We start from the raw sequence: 12,351 nt of genomic DNA on the forward strand, positions 1-12,351 counted from the left end.
TCTATTTGCATTAATTATTGTAACTCTTGATATTCTTGTTAGCCATGTAAATATCCAGTCACACACAGTCTAAATTCTTCCTTCAACAACGTTCTATAGCAGTGAATTCCACTGTCTTATTCTGTTACATGAAAAAGTATTTCTAGGGACTGGTTTTGAATTTCCCACCTTTAATTAAATGTCCCTGTATTCTGCAACAGGGAGAAAAGAAGTCCCCCCACCTTCTCTTGAAGATTTATTATTTCATATACTTATCTTTCTTTTTACACTCTCCTTTCTAAGATACCAATCCCAATCTTTTCAGTCTCTTTGGATGTGAGTTTTCCTCTGACACCCACCTCCCCTTTAATTCTGAAAAAAACTTTTAGCAATAGTGTGCGTGGTACTGGTCATCCTACCAGCTGAGGGCATAAGATTTTAAGGCCAGAAGGGACCATTCAGTCTGACTTCCTGTATAACTCAGGCCACAGAATTTAAGCCAGCCCAGAACTTACTGAGCTTCATGTAATGACTCCAATTGATGGAGAAGCAACCGTGTCCTCAGCAAATTGTTCCAATAACTAATTACCAACACCTAAATTGCACCTTGTTCCTAAGATGAACTGATCAAGCTTCCACTACATCTTGTTCTGCATTTGTCTGCTGAATTAAAGAGTCCTCTGCAATGAGAAATCTCCCTACATAGGTACTTCTGGACCATGATCAACTCACTGCTTAACCGTCTCTTTGATGAAGCTCAATGTATTTAACATCTTTAGTCTCCCTATCAGACAGGTTTTCCAGACCTCAAGTGATTCTTGTTGCTCTGACCTGAATTCCTTCCAATTTGTCCACATGATTTTTAAGTTGTGATACTATAACTGGATGCAGTATTCGAGTCAGTCTCACTACTGCTGTACCCAGAAGTAGTAACATCTCCTCACTCTGTACTGACCTGCACATACATACATCACTGGCTAAGAGCAAATGTGCATGGTGCTGGGAGCTCATATTCAGGTGGTTTCCACCATGACCCATAAATCCCTTTGAGTCATTGCCAGCCGGTATGCAGTTCCCATGCTGTGTAACCGATGTTCGCTGTTGCTCGGAGTACAATCTAGCTCTCGGTGGTATGTATGTTGGTGGGATAGCTCCAAGCGCCCAAGAACTGATTTCAGAAGGTGCTCCCCAAACAATGTAACAGCCCTCCTCTTTTTGATGGCCATGATGGGGAACATGCTGCAGAGAGATGAGCTTGCTCCTGAAAGCCTCAGCAGCTGCTGGGGGAAAGGGTGACCAGGAGGCAGAGAGATTAGGAATCCTTTCATTTGTTCACTATGAATTGCTGACACTGGTGGAGGCTGCTTGAGTGTAGTCCTGAATACAGTGAAGTCAGAGAGCAAGAATAAGGTGGGCTATTTCCCATACTCAGGTTGGGAAGGGACATGTGGTAAGTGGCTCCTACCTTTGGGATCGTTTCCACATTAGATGAGCCCTTCAATTATTACATCCCTTTGAGACCATCTAGGACTCAGTAGCCCCATTTGCCCTTACATCCCGCCTGGGGAGCTCCTCACAGCATTCTGGAGACAGAGCCACCTCAGGCTGGTGCAGGGACATTCAGATCAGAATGCACTGGACCAGCAGACAGCAGCCAGCTGAAATCAGAGCACGTGCTGGTCACACTAGCAAAACAGACACCAGAAACTGCACGAGACAGAGCAAAGGATTACAGATCTTTATTTGTCAAACTCTCCCCCTAGTCCAGCACATTCTATACAGTCTCAGTACAGATGGAAACAAAGAGCCTGTAATAGTTCAGAAATCACACTGCTAAGGAGAGCAAACAAAAAGCAGAGATTTAAAAAATAAAAAACTCCATGAGAAATGAGTGAACAAGAGTGCAGCTAGGGCGAGTGTGGGAACCTAAGCCAGCCAGTGCTTCCTGCCCTGTGGGGGCTTGTGCCAGCAACAGAGAAACCCTGCTTTTGAACAATAGGCTCACCTCTTACCATGTTGATGCAGCATCCCACCATGAGAGCAAGAGGCTGGGGCCATAGTCCAGAGGGAGTTGAGAATGACTCTGCATATGGTCCTGGAAAGAATAGATCATGGGACCACTTCCTATCTCTGCAGCCTGATGAAAGCGCCTCCTTCCAGGAGAACTGATGCATCCTTCAAGCATCCAAATCCCCTTCTAGACACTGTTGGAGCTTCACCATACAGCATTCAGATGATTGCAAACGTCCCCTTCAAACTATGCACCATGAAACATGCTGACAACACCCTTAGCAAGATAGCCATGAACAACTCTGCAAGGAGCTGCTTCACCCTCTTATACACCTCTGCTCCCTCCTTTCACTTCACCACCGAGGTGTGTGTCAGTCAGTCAGTCACTGAACCCATCCATTTCTGTAAACACAATGACTAAATCAAACTCTCCCATGCAGATTCTCTTCCCTTAGGATGTACCCTGGGATGGGGAGAAAGCACCAAGGCTGCTTCAGAGTGGGATCCCTTTTCCCACAAAATGTGTTGCTGCAAGGGAAAAGGATGGGTGGCAGTGGGTTACCATAATGCATGGACAGACCTATCCAGGTCTCTCTACAGGAAATCCATCTTTTAGGCTATGTCTACAATTACAGCAATGTGCAGAGTACAGGCTCTACACCTGGAGCTACATAGCACATGAAAGGCTTGGGCAATAGGGAGCACCCAGAGCCCTTCTCCACCCCACTGCCTCGGCTCTGCCAGAGCCTTTCCCTGCAGCAGGGTGGCAGCAGGCCACTACAATGCTATGGGAGGCACTGCTTGTGTGTGGAGACATGTAGAGTACACATCCGGAATTCAGGCGTGCAGGACACGCCAGTCGCCTAAGCTGTGTCTCACTGTTCACGCTGCTATTTGTACCTAGGCATGCAGTGTCTGTACTCTACACATCACCGTACATGTAGACATCGTCGTCCACAGCAGATAAAGGACTTGCTTTTCATCACCACGCTCTTTTTTTAATGTACTCGCAACACTCCTCTGTTTTCCCTCCTCAGACTATCCCCTCATGCTTATGTCTCATCACTTGAAATGATGGATCCAAACTCTCACTTCATTTTGAACAGAAAGAAACCAACAAGGCTCAGGACAGTCCTCTGCCATGCAGAGCAGGGCCCATTCACAGCTACCTCTGCCTTCTGAGGTCCCCCCAGGCTTACACCACCACGCATAGGGGGCTTCTTAGAGCAATACTGCCCTGGAGCATGACTATATATAAAGCTACTAAATTAAAAAAATTCATGACCTAAATGAAAGCTTTCTAGGCATTTGTTTTGGAAAAGCTGATTAGTGCTGCTTGCTTCTAGTATGCACATAACGTATAAGATACATACAGTCTCTGGAACCCTTCCTCTGTTCTAGTTTTTCTTGTCAGGATGGTCTGTGCTGATTTAAACACACAGCATAGCAGGAAGGGACAACCTGACAAATGGGAGAGTGAAGGGTTCCAATAAGCTCTGGACATTCATGGTTGTTAGAGCAGTAAGATTAGGGCCACTGGAAGGTATCACAGATCCACAGGGAGTGTCTCGAGGAGTCTTCTGAACACAGGTGTGTACAGAGGCAATGGGCTTGCCCCTCATGCTGGTTCCACAGGCAGATGGTGCACAGAATCCTTTGTGACACTGGGAAGCTCCGCACTATGAAAAATGGTGGCTGAATCCAGGAAAGGAATAACATAAGTGTTGCCTGAGCTCAACTAGTGTATAAAGATGAGGAGACACCACACAGCACCGAGCCATATAAGGCCTTATGCTTGGAGCCCTGCAGCCCCTGCCTGCTCACTCTCTCAGGCACTTACCCAGAAGGATAGCTCCACATCCAAACACAGCTATCCCCCAACCGCACTATCCTAAGGGATTCTGCACATGGAATCCTCCACCAGGCCCCACATCAGAATGGGGGCTGGATGCTTCACTACAGGCTACCCACTATCCCTTGGGGAAACACTCTCAGCTAAAGGAGCACAAGATTTATGGAGTGAGAGCTAGTTAGAAAAGTTGGGGAAGGCTCAACAGGCACAACTGCCAGATTCTTCCTCCCTTGCCCATATCCCTTCCCGCTCACTAGCTCCACCTCATCCTTGTACAGGAGGGGCTGGCTTGCCTTTAAATGGAGTGTCACCATTACCGTATGCTGAGCCCTGTTTCTTCAGGCTCCTCCCCTCAGAGCAATGGGAAGTTTCCCATACTGGTTTTCTTTACACCTATGAACAACTGAGGGTTAACCTCAAACATTGTAGTTTGCTGCTGCAGGGAGGAGATGAAAAGCAAATCCTGAGCAAGCCAGAGACAGCAGCAAGACACCTGTTTGGCACTCTCCCATTGAGGCTGCCAAAATGCTAAGTTAACACAGAGGGATACCAAGAGATAAACCATTTCTGCCCTATACCTGATGCAACGCTTTAGGGAGGTGCTGCAGCATTACTGTTCTCTTCCTGCTGTGGCTGTCTTCTTGGTGGAGCAATGGGAAGTCTGGCTGAAGTTAGGTTTCCAGACTACCAGGAAGAGGAATGGCAGCAGTCAGACCTAGAGTCTGCTTCTCAGTTGTCATTTAACTCCCTAAGGAGAAGGTCTCAGTCCATCCTAAGTGCATTAAGTGCTCAGGTCAGTCAGTGCTCTCCTCAACGCAATCCCAGTGAGAAATGGTGCAGCAAGGGCCCAGCAAGGGGAGGTAGCCGGCACAACAAACGCCATCTTTAATAAAAGGTCAGTATCTCTTTAAGCCACAGTTAGGCAGCTCACTCCTAGAGCTACAATGGGTCAAGGCAAGCACACACATGAGAGAAAAGCAACCTAAGTGCCAGCTGTATGGGATGCAACATCAAAGCCCATGGCCCATAGGTACCCGAGTGTGTTAATGCACTAACAAGCTGCTGTTTGAATTGGACAAACTGAAAGGAAGCTCTAAAGCAAACACTGCTTAAAACACAGACACGCTCACTAACGGCTCTGGCTTGTACTGGGCTGTAGGTCTGAGGTGCTGGTAACTAACATTACAGTCCTTCTGTGACTTTAGGCTCTGTCTTCACTGCCGACTGACCACAACATAAGCCATCATGGGAGTCAACACATGGTAGCTTAACCCAGTCGAGCATAAACACACTGTCACACCCCACCGGTGTTGTATGCGTCCATGAGAAGCAATGCAGCTAATGTGGGCACATATCCTGAGATTCTTAGTGCCACAACTCACTGCATCTCTCTATGCTCACATTTGCAAGGTGTTGGAGGGCAGCATGTCTATCCACCCTGGTGATTGTTGGAGGAAGTGGTCTAGGCTTGGAAAATTCACTTGTGGCATTAATCATGCTGGTGTGTTGTTATGTGCAAAAGGAAAGGATCCAGTTTGCCCTAATAATAGAATCGACAGCCGCTGTTCTTTATGGAGGCAGTGTGTGCAATAGGTGCATAGGACTGGATCCCCAGAGCCTTGTGTGAAGGGACTGGAGGACTATCATCGATCAGTTGCTCTGACTGACCATGGCTGAACATTTTCACTGCCATTACCCCAGCTTAGCAATGCGTGGGATAAACTCGCTCCAGGTCTACCTATTGTTCAGGGTGTGGTGGTCGCCTTGTCAAGCAGTACAGCAAGAGGTATGTGGATGTGTGAACCCACAGCTGAACCCACGTCTTCAGTAATGAGATAGCCTTAAGGTAGTTTCAAATTAGGGTTCCACCAAAAGGTCTAGTGGCAGATGAGGCTCAAGGCAAGATTGTTCAAGAGGCCTCATTTCAGGTGGCCAGATATACCATTTTTGTTCAGGTCTCCAGTAGTGCTAGTGAAAGCCTCAAACATGCAGAGTGCAGACAAGGCAGCAAAGCAATACAAACTCCCAGCACCTCACCACAGAAACCTTCCAGCAGGAAGGCTTGTCTTCCCCTGGAGAAATAATGAAAAAATGGAGACTTTCTGCATTAACAAATCTGATAGAACACTGCAAAGAACCATCCCTTCCCCCAAATCCTACCACCGCAAACACCCAAAGGCTGAAAAAACTGCCAGATGACCCTCCTAGTCCCTTCAGCACCCAACTGGGGACAAAAACTGTCCACAGGTCAGAACCTGAATCAGACTCCAACAGGGTTTGCCTACAGGACTAGCATGGCAAGTAGAAGCAGAAAACCTTCAGTAACAAAAGGAAAAGCTATAGAAACCAAGACAACCAGGCTGTCACAGCTACTAAAACTGACTGACCTCGTGGCTCCAAAGTAGTGGGGCGACGAAGGCTGCTCAGCTCAGCCTCCCTCATTCAGCAAGAGGTTCAGGAACCGAAGCCTCTGATACATCAACTGCAGCCCAGCTACTCTAGGGCTTAACATACCCAGCTTGTTCCTGGTTAACCATCAGCCAAGTGCACAAGGCAGGGAATGTTTAGTGGGAGTGTCCAATCAGATGGCCAGAGACTGATCTGCCACAGCCTGATTTCTGTAAACACCTCTCCGATTTGATTTGAAGAGTGTGGCTATTCCCCAATCACTCTGCAGCATCTCCCTTCACCTTTCCTAGTGTATTCATACTCCATAACCCCCAAACTCCAGGCTGGTTCCCAGCCCACTGTAGTGTTCATGTGGTATCAATGGGATAAAAGCGCAGAAAAAAAGTGTTTATCTGATAACCTCGTTCTCAATTTAAAAATATATGTATACATTTAAAAAGGTTTAGAAAAGCTTCTAATTAATTTGCAGCTAGTTTTACATATAGATTACAAGAAATGTACAATCCCCCTTCCTACATGGTTCCAAATTGTGGGGGCCTGCCAGTTCTTCCCCCAGTCAGACACGTAACTGGATGTCAAGTGTATTTATTCTCAGCACAGCTTTGAAAGGCAAATCTGCCATTGGTACCACCTTCTCAGAGGGAGAAATGCTCAGTATGCCAATGGAGACACGTGGTTATATGGGCTTTCATGATAGAAAGCCCCTAGATTAGTAAAAAAATATTTCATCTATAGAAAATGCCCTTCTGAAAAGCAACCAGGGCTCGGTTAAGGCCACACCCAGGCTTCCCATTTCTCTTCTGTAGCAATACAGCCCAAAAACAAACCCCAAAAGATGTTTTGGAGTCCCAGCAACAGCAATTAACACCTGTGTCTACTTTCCAGCAGCCTGCTGTACCAGGAAAGTGCTTAGAACAGCACAGGGACTTCTCTAGAACATGCTACTTATTCAATGAAGCCCAGTTGGCACAGTGAAATTAAACTGTACGTCCTCCTCTTCCGCCTAGGTGAGCAAACGGAAGCCGCCCTGGCTGCCACCCTCCCCCATCCCTTCAGAATAGGGGTCAGGGCGGTGCAGAAAGGTGGGGTACTTTGAAATCAAACCCCAATCCATCTGACACACCCTATTCCCACCGTGCTTCTGCCAAGAGGCTCCTTCCAATTCTTCTAGAAGTCTGTGGAGTACCAAGCGCAAGACTGGTGGCTGAAGGAACAGGCCCAGCTACTCTGTCCCAATGGGCAAGGTGGGGACAGAACAAGCCCCTTCTGACAGCCCGAAGCACTGGAAGAACTGCTGCTATGGCAGAGATAAGACAGCCTCCAGCACACCCAACCCTTTGCATGGGATAATGCTGTTGTCTGGCATGACAGCCTTTGGCCAAGCCTGGGATTTTCACCAGAGCTCCTCTTCGAGTGCACACGGCCCCAGGGCTTCTGCAGAAGATCCAGGGCAGAGTCGGGATTTTTAGGAAGAGATGTGACACACAACGGGATTTTTTAAAAACTCTTCCCGTTGCAACCAGGCACAGATTTTTTCCCCCTTCCTCCCAGGCGGGCAGCTCTTTCTGCCCCAGGCATGGTGTGCAGAGAAGCTGTGTCCAGTATGCTCCATTTTTTCAGACTCTGCCGGGGTGGGAAGCGAAGTCAGGACCCGACGTTCAGAAACCTGAAGGACACTAGGAGGAAAAAAAAAAGCAGGTGGTTAGACCTCAACCTCAAACGGAGCTGTGGACAGAAACAGATTTGGGGGGTAATCATCATTAAGCAGAGGCATCCAAGTCCAGCTGGGGATGCACACACTGAGAAATCTCTGTAGGACAAGACATCTCACACCAATGCAGAGTGAAGTGTACGGCAAGACCCTGTCCACACTCAGAGGGGGGTTGAGGGGAGGGGAGGGCAAAGGGAACAATAAAGGGTCTCAAGAGTGAGTGCTCCCCAGAGAAGCTGAAGCAAGTCTGCTTAGGTAAGTTCATGGAGGACAGATCCATCAATGGCTGTTAGCCAGGATAGGCAGGGGTTGCTGTTTGCCAGAGGCTGGGAATGGTTCATGGGCTGGATCATTTGATTTCCCTGTTCTGTTCATTCCCTCTGAAGCACCTGGCATTGACTACCGTCGGCAGAGAGAATCCGGGGCTAGATGGATCCTCGGTCTGACTCAGTCTGGCCGTTCTGATGTTCTAGCCTGAAGAGCTTTGCTTAAGGGCGGGCCCTGCTAACCCTAGAACTGAGGAGAAACAGCAGGAGCAGGCAGTCACTCTTCTCTTTTGGGCAGCCCCCTGAGTTAAGTGCAAGAGAAACAAACTGGGGCTGAGCACGGGCCTCCTGGGCACTGCACCGCAGAAGGAGCCTTTCACCTGCACAGCCACTTCAGAAGTTCTGTTTGGACACATCAAAAATAGCAAATTCTCTTTTCAGACCACACTCAAGAGACCAGTCTTACCGGGAAATCTTCCCAGGCTCTGGCCCTCACCATAGCTGCAGCGCCAGCCCATAAGCAGCCAAGGAGGAAGAACAACTCCTTCCAATAACCCTTTGGAATTGTTTAACCAACAGCTAAGACAGACAGATTAGGATGGAAACCTTCACTTGTGAACTTGTGACCTGCTTCAGAAGGCAGTGGCAAAACACCAATGAAGCACATGGAGGGCACACACTTGTAGCTTGGATGGCTTTACACCAGCATGGCAACATCTAGCAACAGCACTGGGGAGAGAATTAAGATTTTGGAATGGGGAAAGAAGCTACAAGGGTGAGCAGCCTTAGGAAAAGCACAAAATCATTTTAGGACATTCACCAGGACAACAGACTCTTCTTTGAAATACTTGGCAGGAGGGGTCAAAACCCAGGCTGGCTAGGAAAAGAAGAAAGATTGAGGCAGGACCAAGGGTGGGCTGTGGTCAAGGGATGTAGGAGGCTCTGTGGGCAGTGAAGAGTCTGTATAGACAGTCTTTCTTCACCATTTGAATCATTCAGCTAACATTAAAAACTCCACCAGGAATCGATGGAGAAGGTTTTGAATTTGACATTTGCCTAGGGACAGAAAGTAAATGTACAGAAAATAGGCAACTCCTTTCACATGACCTGCTCATAACTAGATCACTGGGAATCAAGTATGCACTGGGAAAAAGTAACAGGAAATCAAGTGCCAGCCCCATGTGTCCAGCTCAGGATCACAGGAGCTCTAAAAAGCCTTGACTAAGCGCTGTGAGCGGAGGGCTGTAGGCACCATGCATGAAGGTAGGGTTTAGAACAGAGTCTGTACTGTGGCTTCGTAGTGTGTTTGCACTATCTTATTCACTCTATAGTGGAAGACTCTCATAAGTCACTTTGTAAAACTTCTGATATGCACCCAGTGTTTTAGCAAACAGAACAACAGGCAAGAGTCTTGCTCCAAGGAGCTGACAACAGAGTCAGAGGGACAGTGTTCACATTCTCAGGTAATGACACGTATTCCCACTAGGTGGGTTGGATTTATGCTTGTGGAAGTTATTTTTGTTGTCAGACCATGATTCTCTTTGGATGCAGAGAAGGCAGCATTTTCTAAGCTCAGAACAGACAGAACTCCTGGCTTCAAATGAACTCCCTAGGAGACTTTGGGCAAGTCACTTAACCTCTGCTCAGATTTCCCCATTTGTAAAGTTGGGCTGATAATCCTGACCTACTTCTAGGGCTAACAGGAGGGTTTGCTAAGCACTGTGAATGGCTTGTGCCAGTTTGGGGACTTCTCTTTGGAGATGGGGCCTTGCTGCCCTCTGAGAGCACGTGTTTCATTTCTGAGCACTATTAGTCAGCATCCAAGTTATACTGCTATTTGACTGCCTTTACCTCCTGAAGGGAAACACTTCCCAATGTCCAGATTTATCTAGGCGCTATACAAACTACACAGCATGATCACAGAGGTATTTGTTGAGTGCCAGAATACTCAGAGCTTCACAAGCTGGTCCGTAGACTGAGAAGCTTTACAGTTTAAACAGACAGAGGCCCAGAAGTCCACTGGCAGGATGGTGCCAGCTTAGAATGGTTGTTCGTATTAGTGGTCTAGGCAGGTTTCACTGACATGAGTTGATATTCATGAGCTTCTGGGAAGGAACATGTTTGCAGGAGAGATCTGAATGGAAGTGTTATTTACTTCTTCTCACAACACAGGAACTAGGGGTCATCAAATGAAATGAATAGGTTTAAAACAAACAAAAGGAAGTCTTTCTTCACACAACGCACAGACAATCTGTGGAACTCCTTGCCAGGGAATGTTGTGAAGGCCAAGACTATAACAGGGTTAAAAAAAGAACTAGTTAAGTTCATGGAGGATAGGTCCATCAATGGCTATAAGCCAAGATAGGCAGGGATGCAAAATCATGTTCTGAAGTGTCCCTATCCTCTATTTGCCAGAAACTGGGTATGAGCGACAGGGGATGGATCACTTGATAATTACTTGTTCTGTTCATTCCCTCTGAAGCGCCTGGCATTGGTCACTGTCGGAAGACAGGATATTGGGCTAGATGGACCATTGGTCAGACCCAGTATGGCCATTCTCATGTTCTTATGGAGAGGGTCAACACCCAGCACACCAGCACAAGAGTTATTTGGCAGCCATGCATTGCCAAAGGCATGCTGATGTGGGCTGAGGGACACCAAATAAAAGCATATCATAGTTGAGTGCAAGTCATGGAACCATGGCATTTCCATCCTAGAGCTTGTTCCTGGGAGGGGAAGCTACAGTTTTGGAGTTCTAGCCAGTTCCCACAGAGAGGACAGGAAAGAGCCCACAAATGGCTTCAATGAATAAAAGGGTAGTTGAGTTTTTAGCCTAAGAGCTTCAGCCTTCTCACTGATACAGTGAGTTATCGATTTTGGTGTTTTCACCTCCATTTCTAAACACAGAGGAAATAGGATTTTCTGACGTCCTTTATTGGTTTCTCCATGCTCCTTTCTAGAAAGCCTCCTCTTATTTTTTGCATTCCTCTCCCTTTCCTAGGATCTCTACTCCCTTCAGGCATACTTTTCTCATGGCCCATTATCCCAACTGCATTGCTGCTCCCTTCTTGGGATCTCTCCCCTTCCACACTCCTGTGCTGATCACAAGCCGGGCCAAGGATGCCAGGCTCAGCAGACAAAAAAAATGCAACATGCATACCTTTGGATTGCTGGACATTTGGAGAATCTTCTACAGTTCTTGACTGGACTCTCTCTGCTCTGTGCTGGTTAGCTCTTTGCTCCAATCTCCCCCCACCCTTCCAAACCTGCCCCTCTTACCTCTTCTCGCTTGCCTCCTCCACAGCACCAATCTTCATTTCCCTTTTATTTCCATTTAGCTGATCCACCTCCTAAGTAAAACCCACCTCCAAAACACTCTAACATGCCATTTGTTTCCATCCCATTGTTCACTCTGCTTATGGGTTCTACCCCATCCCCCACTCTGGGGGTGTCTGATCTATTTAGATTGTGAGCTTCAGGGCATGGACTGTCTGCTACTACTCTTTGTACAATGCTCTGCACATTAGGGCCCCATTCTTGATTGGCCCTTAGGTAATAATAGTTTCTAAGGACTGAAAGCAAATCATCAAGACACATTGGAAGGGGCAGTACATATGCCTTCTGCTTCCCTCCTCTACCACCAATGAATGTAAAATGCTGTTTAATGCAAATCACCAAGAATGATGTGGGGATGGAAGCTTCCTGTTGATGTCTGACAGCAAACTTCAGAACCCATTATAGATCCTTGCATCTTTACTACCGGGGACATTAACTGCAGTGTCTCAGGCACACATTTCCCACAGAATGTCACCCAAGCCCCTATGCCTAGGACTTACCAGATTTGTTTCAATTCATCCAAAATTATTCTGCATCTCTTGTTCTTTGGTCCAGATGGGAAAGTTAAGTAGCAATGCCCTGGAGACACACCCCTCCCCAGCCACAGGCATCCACGTCAGACAGCTGTCGGCCAACAGATCCTTTGCTAAATTCTAGCCTCAACTGAACATTCCTTAGCAAAGTACACAGCTGCTTTCTGAACACATGGCATCTCAAAGCAGAACACAGTTTGTTTGGCTTCGCCCCTAGAAGACTCTGCACTGGACACAGTACATACACTAGATCCT

General features: G+C 47.2%; 1 protein-coding gene across 2 annotated transcripts in view; it reads right to left on the minus strand.

Annotated features, from left to right (window-relative positions):
* Positions 1-1,703: 1,703 nt before the first annotated feature.
* Positions 1,704-12,351, minus strand: part of FOXO4 (forkhead box O4) — a 29,983-nt gene continuing 19,335 nt past the window's right edge. For both annotated transcript variants that reach the window (XM_067547963.1, XM_067547964.1), the window contains exon 3: positions 1,704-7,926. The gene's annotated coding sequence lies outside the window, so the exon portion shown is untranslated. The remainder of the gene's footprint in view (positions 7,927-12,351) is intronic.

Source organism: Emydura macquarii, unplaced genomic scaffold (assembly GCF_026122565.2).
Source record: "Emydura macquarii macquarii isolate MOO-44397 ecotype Brisbane River unplaced genomic scaffold, CSIRO-AGI_Emac_v2 contig_1253, whole genome shotgun sequence".
NCBI classification, from domain to species: Eukaryota; Metazoa; Chordata; order Testudines; family Chelidae; genus Emydura; species Emydura macquarii.